The sequence below is a fragment of the Amblyraja radiata genome, chromosome 10 (assembly GCF_010909765.2).
Source record: "Amblyraja radiata isolate CabotCenter1 chromosome 10, sAmbRad1.1.pri, whole genome shotgun sequence".
In the NCBI taxonomy this organism is placed as follows: Eukaryota; Metazoa; Chordata; class Chondrichthyes; order Rajiformes; family Rajidae; genus Amblyraja; species Amblyraja radiata.
Window position 1 is genome coordinate 24288256 of NC_045965.1, and position 12073 is coordinate 24300328.

At 46.5% G+C, this 12073-nt stretch overlaps 1 long non-coding RNA gene across 1 annotated transcript in view; it reads left to right on the forward strand.

The window, feature by feature from the left end:
- The first annotated feature begins 8242 nt into the window (after positions 1–8242).
- LOC116978135 overlaps positions 8243–12073 on the forward strand; it is a 7900-nt gene continuing 4069 nt past the window's right edge. Inside the window, exon 1 of the long non-coding RNA XR_004413380.1 lies at positions 8243–8422. This is a non-coding gene — a long non-coding RNA (uncharacterized LOC116978135). The remainder of the gene's footprint in view (positions 8423–12073) is intronic.

The window sequence follows — 12073 nt, forward strand, 5'->3', positions numbered from 1 at the left end:
AATTAAAATCAGTGGACTACCTCAATGAGAAATAGTATCCCTCTCGGCGGCAGTGACACAGCTGGTAGACCTGTTGCCTCACAGCGCCAGAAACACGAGTTCAATCCCGACCTTGGGTGCTGCCTTTGTGGAGTTTGCATGATCTCCCTGTAACTACATGGATTTCTTCTGGATGCTCAAGTTTCCACCCACATTCCAAAGACGTGGGGGTTTGTAGGTTAATTGGCTTCTGTAAATTGCCCCAGTGTGTGGAGACTGGATGGGAAAGAGGGATAACGTGTAACTCGTGTGAACGGATGATCAATAGTTGGTGAGGACTTGGTGGACCAAAGGACCTGTTTGCATGTTGTAACTCTAAACTAAACTAAACTAAACTAAAAGCAAAATAAACCTGATCTCCTGTTCCCAGGATAAGAGCACTTGCTTAATGAACAGTGCCCGACAATTTTTTTACTAATTGAAGAAATCATTGTGCTCCTGTCTATTAAACTTTACTGGGGCTCTGAGGTCTGAGATACAAAGTGTAACTACATTAAATATAACTCCATTAAAATAGGCTTGCGAGCCAAAGTAATAACGTTTTATAAGAGTTTGGGAGATTCTTGGGCCTCCGGTTAGCAGCTGATGGGTGTTGTTTAGTTACTACAAAGCAGGGTGAGCTCAGCATTTATGTAAGCTTCCAGCATTTATGGATGGTTGTCGAGTTAGAAGATGCTGCAGCAACACATCCTCAGCATTCCTGTTGTAGTCAGTGGACTTCCGTGCCCTCTCTCAGCCACAACAACGCGAGGAAAAGGGAGAATGCACACATCCTCAATCCCCGGGGCTAGCGAGAGTCAGTCTGGAATGGTGTATGTGTGTGTGCGTGCGTGCGTGTGTGTCTGCGTGTGTGTGTGTGTGTGTGCGTGCGTGCGTGTGTGTATCTGCGTGTGTGTGTGTGTGTGTGTGTATCCATGTGTGTGTGTGCGTGCGTGTGTGTGTGTGTGTATCTGCATGTGTGTGTGCGCGCATGTGTGCATGCCCATGGTGTGTGTGGGTGTGTGTGTAGGTATGCGGGTGTGTGTGCACGTGGGTGTGTGTATGCGAGTATGTATCTATGCATGTGTGCATTTGTGCATGTGGGTATATGAAAGCAGGATGATGCGTACGCACGTGAATGTTAGCTGGTTCTTGAGTGTATGTGTATGTTTAATTCTAGGTTTATTATTGTCATGCATGCTGAGGTACAGTGACAAGCTTTGTTTCACATGCTGTCTAAAGTAGATCAGATAATAGGTAGAGAAAAGTGCAAGATACAAAGTGTAGAATATGGTTCTCAACATCGTAACACATCAGTTCCTTAGACAAAGTCCAATGTCCACAATGGGCAAGAGATGAATCAGGCCACATCCTAGATTATAGATGAGGTGTTCAGAAGCCTGATTACAGAGGAGAAGATGCTATATTTTAATTCGGTGGTGAACGCTTTCAAACTTCTGTATCTTCTGAGGGACAACAGCATGGAGAAGAAGAAATAACTGTGGGACAAGTGTTTGATTACATAGCTGCTTTTCAAAAGGGCCTGTCCCACTTTGCGATTGGCGCCCGTAAAACCGTCAAGTAGCACGACATACACGCTGACGTATGTTGTCCTGCGGGTGACGCCCAGTTAGGGGTTAGGGTTAGGGCTAGGGTTAGGGTTAGGGACCACAGATGGGCTGTAAAATATTCTTCCTTCATTGCATGGATTTTAAACATTAATACATTAAAATTAATACAATAAAATCAATTGTGCAAATGAAAACGATCAGCCAAGGAGACGATCAGCCATGATCACAATTAATGCCGGTGCTGGCTTGAAGGACCGAAGGGCCTCCTCCTGCACCTATTTTCTATGTTTCTAAAAGATCCTTTCATTTACGGATGTATTTGTCTGTGAAAAACTGCAATGAGTGTTCTTCAAACCTGTGACCCAAATAACATTTTTTTACGGTGGACCAAAGTCCGAAATGGTTCAAGTTGCCCAGTTTCTGCTTCTGCTTGATGCGTTGACTCAAATTTGAGAACCATCTTGGAGCAGGCTGAGTCTGCAGTGTGGCTCACACCAGCCGTGTGGTAGGGTGGTAGAGCGATGGTGACACAGCGATGGTGACACAGCGATGGTGACAGAGCGATGGTGACACTGCGATGGTGACACTGCGATGGTGACACTGCGATGGTGGCACTGCGATGGTGACACAGCGATGGTGACACAGCGAGGATGGTGACACTGCGATGGTGACACTGCGATGGTGACACGGCGATGGTGACAGAGCGATGGTGACAGAGCGATAGTGACACTGCGATGGTGACGCTGCGATGGTGACACAGCGAGGATGGTGACACTGCGATGGTGACACAGCGATGGTGACACAGCGATGGTGGCAGAGCGATGGTGACACTGCGATGGTGACACAGCGATGGTGACACAGCGATGGTGACACAGCGATGGTGACACAGCGATGGTGACACAGCGATGGTGACACAGCGATGGTGACACAGCGATGGTGACACAGCGATGGTGACACTGCGATGGTGACACAGCGATGGTGACACTGTGATGGTGACACTGCGATGATGACACAGCGATGGTGACACTGTGATGGTGACACTGCGATGGTGACACAGCGATGGTGACAGAGCGATGGTGACACTGCGATGGTGACACAGCGATGGTGACACTGCGATGGTGACACAGCGATGGTGACACTGCGATGGTGGCACTGCGATGGTGACACTGCGATGGTGACACTGCGGTAAGCTGGGACCCACTGTTTAAAGGGATATGGGCCAAACTGCGATGGTGACACATCGAGTCCCAACCATTCATGGCTGATCATCCAACTCAGTATCCTGTACCTGCCTTCTCTCCATACTCCCTGATCCGTTTAGCTACAAGGGCCACATCTAACTCCCTCTTAAATATAGCCAATGAACTGGCCTCAACTACCTTCTGTGGCAGAGAATTCCAGAGATTCACCACTCTCTGTGTGAAAAATGTTTTTCTCATCTCGCTCCTAAAAGATTTCCCCCTTATCCTTAAACTGTGACCCCTTGTTCTGGATCCTTAAACTGTGACCCCTTGTTCTGGAACTGCAGATGCTGATTTACCAAGGAAATAAACAAAAATGCCGGAGTAACTTAGCAGGGCAGGTAAAATCCCTGGAGAACAAGGACAGGCGGTATTTTGGGTCGGGACACTTCTTCAGACTGATGGGGATTGAAATGGGGAGAAATATCTCTACTAATAGACTTCCCCACCCTGGTGCTAAAGGGTTAAGATTGAGGTACACCAGGACCTGCTGGATTTCCCAATTGCTAACCATTAACTCCCTTTTCCATTCCAGTATTGATATTTCTGTCCTTGGCCTCCCCTGCTCAAGTGAGTTCACACCAAACTGGTGTGAACCACTAATTTACAATCCAATGGTATCAATATTGAATTTTCCAAGTTTTGGTACCCAAAGTACAAGCAGCCCTTCCCTCCTCTCCTCACCCTCTTCCATGTGCCCCAACTGGACTCACATCCATTTCTTCCCTTCCCCCCTCTCTTCCTCCTATACTCCTTCCTTTAGCTTCACAATTCGTACCTCCTGTCCTTATCCCACACATTTTGTCTTTTCATCTCTGGTCTTCGTCCAACCATCCGCCTATCAAAAAAAAAACCTGTATCCACCTATCACTCGCCAGGCTTTGTCCTGCGCATCCTCCTCTCTTCCAGCTTTCTCCCGCCCCCCCACACCCCTCATCTAAAGAAGGACCCCAACCCGAAACATCATCTATCCATGTTCTACACAGATGTTGCCTGGCCCACTGAGTTCCTCCAGCACTTTTTATCTTTTTTTGGTAAACCAGCACCTGCAGTTCCATAAGATCTACATCTTAAGATTGAGATCCATAGATTTTGAAGACTGAGTGAAGCAGAGACAGGATTGAGCGGTGAAGCAATGCACAGGATCAGCCACGGTTTCAAGAACACGAGAAAATAGGAGCAGAGGGAGGCCACTCGGCCCCTCGAGCCTGCTTCACCATTCAATATGATAATTGCTGGTATCTGCTGTTCTTAACCCCTTGATGAGGGAAGATACAAAGAGGGCAATCTTTCCTCTATTTCCAATGTTCTTAAAAATCGTAGGATAGACGTCTGATCATTGCAGTGAGAAAGCTTCACTTTACATGTGTGTCTGATCAGATAGTTTTTATATAATCCTTTGAGCTGTGCTCGGGTAGTTCATGGTGCTGGTAAAACAGGTCACAAACACAGAATTATTGTAGGGAAATACTTAGCGCAGTAATTATCATCAATTAGCTTAGTACTGTATCTGTCAACAGGCTCTTTATTTGTCATTTACAAGAGTTTAATTTGCCTGCAGAAAGTAGTAGATAAGGCAGCAAGGTCCTGGTGTTGCTGACAGGAGAAATCTAAACCTTGTCCTTACCTCACAGACTATAGCAGTGTTACATGTAGCCCCTTGTGGGGATAGGATGCAGCGGAAGGCTTGTAATCCAGGCGGTAAGCTGGGACCACTGTTTAAAGGGATATGGGCCAAACGCAGGCAGGTAGGACTTATGTAGATGGGACATGTCGGACGGTGTGGCCAGGTTGAGCCGAAAGGGCCCGTTTCCACACAGTATGATTCTATGACTCTATGACACGGCTCTGAATCAGACTGCCCCCAGAGAGTGAGGTGTGACCCCCAACAAACCCTGCATCACCCCAAATCCTTGTGCAGGAAGAAACTACAGATGCTGGTTTACACCAAAGATAGATACGAAATGCTGGAGTTACTCAGCGGGTCTGGCAGCATCTCTGGAGAAAAGGAATAGGTGACGTTTCGGGTTGAGACCTTCTTGGTCTGAGAGTCAATTCGTACAACCCTCTGCTCACTCTGCAGTAAAAAAAAACTCTCTGTCGAAAGGGTCTCGACACGAAACGTCACCTATTCATTTTCTCCAGAGATGCTGCCTGTCCTGCTGAGTTACTCCAGCACATTGTGTCTATCCTCACCTAAATCCTTCCATCACTGAGGCACCATCCGTGACGCTAGGCAGCAAAGCTTGGGAGTGGACAGGTCAGGAGGGCTGAGGAGGAGGAGGAGGATTATTTGATGCTCAGAGATGTTGAGAATGTGATCTTCTGCCTTTAACCAATACACTGAGTGTTGCTCTGGCACTTCGGAGCCGGTTGCCTTCCCTTCACCAGTGACAATTGGTTAAGATGGTATGCTCCTCCACACAGGTGCTATAGGAGACAGAGGATGATCCCATGAGTACATCGCAATGTGTCGGAACAGTGGCTACATCACCAGCCCCAATCCAAAGAGAAATGTCAGTGAGGCTCCAAAATATTATTAATAAAGCTGTGGAACTGAGGGTGGAGGTAGTCTTCAGGAAAGCGACAGATTTATAGTAATCTAGTGCCCACAGGCACTGGAGGCCTCAGAAGTTAGGTGCTCCTGCATTCTGAGGCACCTTCCAATCTTCAGGATAGCCAAGAGGAACCATGTTTAATTGTGGTGCAGACACTGTGGTTGGGAACTACTATCTACCTCAGTGGAGACCCTCGGATTCTCTTTGATTGGACTTTACTGGCTTTATCTTGCACTGTGTTATTCCCTTATCATGTATCTGTACACTGTGAACGGCTCGATTATAATCATGTATTGTCTTTCCGCTGACAGGTTAGCACACGACACAAAAACCTTTTCATTGTACCTAGGCACACGTGACAATAAAGTCAACTCAACTCAACTCAAACCCCTGGGCTGTGCTCCACTCTCTCCAACCCCATCAAATTCCCCAGATCAGATGTGAGAGCCCCTTTAAGAACGAGGAGAGCAGTGAATGGAGCACAGGTGACAGGCAGCGTTCCTTCTCTGGATCCCTCGGAAGAAACGTTATCACTGCCGACGAGGTTGCTCGAGCAGTCATGAACCTGTCAGTATGATTTTGACAAGATGGGGCCTCGCATCCAGTCAGGATTACACATCCCTTCTCAAAGCTGATCTGATTTTATTTGTTTTCTTTGTGTCATCCGATGGCAGATGTACCTCCTCCTCGAGTGCGAAAAAGAGAAAGGGCACTTTTAATTATATCGGGCAGTCTTTGGGGGTTAACCTCCTACCTTGTCCCAATCTCCCCCCCCTCCCCCCTCCCCCCCCCCCCCCCCCCCCCCCCCCCCCAAACCAAGGAACAGGCCCCAAAGCCTGCTTTTGCCAGTGCTGACTTGTTAAGGCATCCAATTTGAAAGCAGCTTGTATCAATTTATCTTTAATTAGGGAGACAGTCCTTCTGAGCTTCAAAGGAGCACAGAGGAGGTGACATTATCTGGCAAACTTCAAGAGAGTAGGCACTGAGGACTAATAAAGGCCTAAATTTGTATAATCATACTTAATAATCACAGCAGTTCCCCTTGAGGTATGACAGACCCCTCACCAGCTGAAAAGTCTGTCAGACGAGCCACCTTATTAAGATGCCATAATGTACACAGAGAGGGGTTTATGTATATCCGAGGTTTAGCTGAAATGTCAATCTGTCATTCCTCAAAGCCCTGTTTTTTATTGCTTCTCTGTGCGCTCCCAGTCCCTGGCCCTCCAGTAGCCTCACATTCCCTCTTTATTAAAGCGTTCGGACCCTGGATAACAGAACCCGAAGCTCTTCCATTTATTCAAGTGTCTTCTCTCTTACCCCTGCTGATTTGAAATTCAAAATAATAAGAAGGCAGCCCCCTCCCCACCCCTCTCCCCCTCCCCATCCCCCTCCCCATTTCCTGCTCTTTGTCTTTCCCCTTACATCTCACAGGTGTACATACAACATCACGTCACTAGGTACTGAAGCTTCAAGCTACAGTCCACTCTGCATATCACTTGATGGGCTACACGGTCGGTTCCACTGCCTGATATCGCTTCAGGTTTCAGGCCAACATTAGTCATAGATTCTGCATTTTGGAAGAGATTTCCTTGCGTACAAAAACACAAGCTACCCCACGGACCCGTCGTCTCAGTTAAAAATCGTGACCCTTGGTGAGTGCTCAGCATGATCCCACTAAATACAAAAGGGAACAATCACTACTAAAAGGAGGCTTTAACCAAGGTCCTGAGACACTTGCATTCCAGGGGGGGGGATGAACACTTTAGTTGAGTTTTGTTTACTATTATCCTCACGTGTACCTATGTAGCGAAAAGCTTTTGTTTGAAAACACTAACATGATTACAATCAAGCCGTTCACAGCGCATAGATAAAGGATGAAGGGAACAACATTCAATGCAAAGTTATAACATTGAAGTCCAATAAAGTCTGATTAAAGATAATTCAAAGGTCTCAGATGAAGTAGATGGGAGGTCAGGACCGCATTCTAGCTGATGAGAGGACCGTTCAGTTATCTAATAACAGCTGGGAAGAAACTGTCCCTGAATATAGAGGTGGGTGTTTTCAAACTGCTGTACCTCTTGCCTGGTGGGAGAGGGGAGAAGAGGGAGTGACTGTAGTGAGACTGGTCCTTGATTATGCTGGCGGCCTCCTAGCCTCCAGATGAGATTTTACTGGAAGTGTTGGGATGACCGGTCCTAGGGAATGTGTCGGAAGGAACTGCAGATGCTGGTTTAAACCGAAGACACAAAAAGCTGGAGTAACTTGGCGGGCAGCATCTCTGGAGAGAAGGAATGGGTGGCGTTCTGGGTTGAGACCCTTCCTTACACCCGAAGAAGAAGGGTCTTGACCTGAAACGCCACCCATTCCTTCTCTCCAGAGATTCTGCCTGTCCCGCTGAGTTAAGGGCCTGTCCCACTTAGGCGATTTTTTCGGTGACTGCCTGCGATTGTCACAGTGGTAGCAGGGCGCCGAAAAAACGGCGACTGGACACCCCCTACGACAATGTCTACGACAATGTCTACGACAACCTACCACCTAGGCGACGTCAAGCTACGGCAAGCTACCGACAACCGGCGACCCATTAGGTCGTCCACCTACGACCACACCTACAACAACCTACGACCACACAGCGACAACGTACGACAACCGAAGTCAACCTACGTCCACCCGCGACAAGTTAAGACCCTGTCGGCGACAACTGAAGAGAACTGAAGACGTAGATTGACGAAGGTGGTCACCAGTGGAATTCACTGAAGTCATCACCTGGCGATAACCTGCGTCACCTGGCGACAACCTGCGTCATCCTGGCGACAACCTACGACAGCACCTACGACAGGAGATGACAAGCTACGTCAAGCCCACTGTCGCCGGACGGTTTTGAACATTTCAAAATCCAGCGGCTACAAGAAAAAAGTTATGAGTCTTTAGGCAACTTGAGGAGATGACTCAAGACCACACAGGCATCACCCCATGACCATGTGGTGATCAGCCTAGTCTCCTGTAGTTGCCGAAAAATATCGCCTAAGTGTGACTGGTCCTTTACTCCAGCTTTTGTGTCTACCTTCAGTCCTAGGGAATGTCAGGCATCCAGGTGGACACATTTTGCAGGAAGATTCATTGTAAGGAAATGTATTGACCTGACGGTATGATGAATGTAGGGACAAACATGGATGGCTGTATGGATTTTCTGCGTATATTATGAACAAAATAAATATTTGAAAGACAAAAGGTAATAGGGTCACAGTAAGAGGGATTCTGTCTGACTGTCCCAGTTACACTGTCAATGAATCACGGATACTTGAATTGCAGAAGAAGCTAAATGCAAACCAGCTAGTCCCACTCGACAGCCTCTTCCCTTAATCCTGCTAATTATCTTCATTCAGATACATGTCCAGCTCCCTTCTGAAAACGGAATGTGCCTCCACTGTCCTAAACCCTGAGAATGCATTTCCGATACTATATTCACCATATAAATACATTCCCTCATCTTACTTTACGTTAGAAAAAGTGGCTCTCAGTAAATTTATGGAAAGAAAAGGTTTAGAGGGATATGGGCCAAATGCGGCCAAATGTGGGCAGGTGTGAGTAGCGTAAATGGGCCATCTGCGTCGGCACATCGTTGGGCCAAAGGGCCTGTTTCCATGTTGTGTGAGCATGGGGAGAGGTTGAGCAGGCTAGGACTCTATTCCTTTGGGCGCAGGAGGATGAGGGGTGATCTTATAGAGGTATTCTTAAGGGGAATAGATCGGGTAGATGCACGGCCTCTTGCCCAGAGGAGGGGAATTGAGAACAAGAAGATATTGCTTTAAGGTGAGAGGGGAAGATTCAATTGGAACCTGAGGGGTAATTTTTCCCATACAAAGGGTGGTGGGTGTATGGAATGAGCTGCCAGAAGAGGTAGTTGAGGCAGGTACTATCACAATGTTTAAGAGACATTTGGAGAGGTACATGGATAGGATAGGTTTAGAATGATATGGGCTACAGCTACACGCAGGCAGATGGTAGTAGTGCAGATGGGGCATCTTGGTCAACATGGGCTAGTTGGTCCAAAGGGCCTGTTTCTGTGCTGTACGATTCAATTACTGTAATTGCATCCACACAGGCACAGAAAGAGGGATTGGTCCCATTATCCATCTTCTCTTTGTCTCCTCTTCCAGTTCACCAGCAGAGGTGCATGCCCATTGAAAGCCCCATTAGCTGGGATGCTCAGGGGTGCCACTATTTGAAAGCAACCTGCCACATGGTAGCCGAGGCACATCCTTAGACACACTTTCTCGGCCACACATATATATATAGACTAAAATAGCGAGTGGTTTGAATATGAAGATGCTGAGGGATATGTAGAGTTTCCAATATGTCAACATTGGAATTGATAAACAATCAGCTTTACAGTTAGATTATGGAAACATTGGAATGTATAAATGTTGCAGTGTAGATATTGAAAATCGACAGGCATTGAAAATTACAGCAATTGAATTTTACAGTCACTATATAGATGCTGGAAGACGGTCAAGAACAGTGTTGGACTCAGTCCAGAATGGAGTCAGATACATTTCCATAACTAAGCAATTGAAGGCTGTGATGAGTTAATTGTAAAGTCTTCACTGACATTAGCAGAAGAGAACCAGCTGCAAGACTTATGAAGATTATGTCTTGTATGCATGAGTAAACGGTACAGAAACTAAGATGAAGTGTGCCTGGATAACAGTCCTTAGGGGGAGGGTTAGGTTTTTGAAAGAGTTGAAAGCTAATTCATCAGAATAGAGTATTATAAGCATTAGTTAAGGAATTTGTATGGGAGGGTTATTGCTGGAAGGTTTTTGGCGTGAGAAGATGAATGTGGAGGAATGAACAGTTACTCCTGTCCCCAGTTGTAGAGGTAACCGCTGCGTAGAGAGAGGGGAACCGTGTAGGTAATTATCAAGATGTGGCTGATGACTCCCTCAAGTTATCTTTTATGGGGAAACTCTGTTCATCTGGTCTCTAATTTTTCAGAAATGCCACTGGTTCCTGCACCTGTCTTACTGGGGCCCCATTGCCTGTGCTGCATTTAAACCTACTGTGGCCCTGTTTCTCACACTCCCTTTAAAAACACAAGGGCTACATTCCACGCACTCCTATTAAACACATGAAGCCTTGTTTCTTACATTCCCTTTAAACGCAATCTACCCAACCAATTCCTTTCATGATTTTGTACACCTCTATAACATCACCACTCATCCTCCTGTGCTACAAGGAATAAAGTCTCAGCCTGCTCAACCTCACCCTATAGCTCAAGCACTCAAATATTGGCAACATCCTCGTAAATCTTCTCAGTACCCTTTCCAACTTTACACCATCTTTCATACAACATGGTACTCAGAACTGAACACAATATTCTAAATGTGGCCTCACTAATTTCTTATACAACTGCAACATGATTTCCCAATTTCTATACTGAATACTCTGACTGATGAAGACCAATGTGCCAAAAATCTTTTTGATCGCCCTATCTCCCTGTGATGCCACCTTCAAGGAACTATGTGCCTGCAGTCTTAGATCCCTCTGCTCTACAACACTCCCTAGAGCCCTACCATTCACTGTACAGATTTTGCCCATGTAGACGTTCCAAAATGTAACACCTCGTATTTTTCTGTATTAAATTCCATCAACCATTCCTCAGCCAACCTCAGGATCCTGCTGCAATTTTTGACAACAATCTTCACTACCTGCAATACCTCCTATCGTCTGCAAACGTGCTAATCTTGCCATGTACGTTCTCATCCAAATCTTTGATATAGGTGGCAAACAGTAATGGGCCCAGTGCCGAATCCTAAGACATACCACTAGTCACAGGCCTCCAGTCTAAGAAGCAATATTCCCCCATTACCTTCTGCTTCCGTCCATAAAGCCAATCCATTAGTAATATCGTAATTGTCAGAAAAATCTGCCAGTCAAGCATCCCCAAAAGCCTACGATTGCTGGATTATCAGAGTTTTTCTGTAGTACTGAGACCCTTTGGACAGCTTAAGGGCCTGTCCCACTTACGTGTCCTTGGCACGCAAATTACGCGTCCTCGTGGTCACGTTGAGCCGCGACAGTCCCGTGCATACGCACAGCCGTCTGGAGCGCGTGACGTCATTTGAAGATGGACACAAAGCTGGAGTAACTCAGCGGGACCGGCAGCATCTCTGGAGAGAAGCAATGGGTGACGTTTCGTGTCGAGACTCTTCTTCAGTCTGAAAAGAAGGGTCTTGACCTGAAATGTCACCCATTGCTTCTCTCCAGAGATGCTGCCGGTCCCGCTGAGTAACTCCTGCATTTTGTGTCTATCATTGTGATTATTCTAGAATGTGCTTTTGTCCATGTATGTATGCGCACATTAAGTGGTATGTGTGAGAGGATGAGTTTGTGGATCTCTGTCTACGTTTGTGTGTGTGTGTCTATGTGAATATGTATATATATGTATCTGCATGTGTCCGTGCGAGTGTGTATGTGTGTACGTGCATGTTTCTGTCTGTATGATTTTGCATTACTGTGCATATGCCTGTGTGAATTTGCATGTGTGTGGCTGCGTGAATGTGTGTATGCATGTGTGTGCATGTGTGTGACTGTATGAATGTGTGTGTGTTACTGAATATATGTGTGGGTGACTGTGAATGTGTCTGTATGAAGGTAGACAAAAATGCTGGAGAAACTCAGCAGG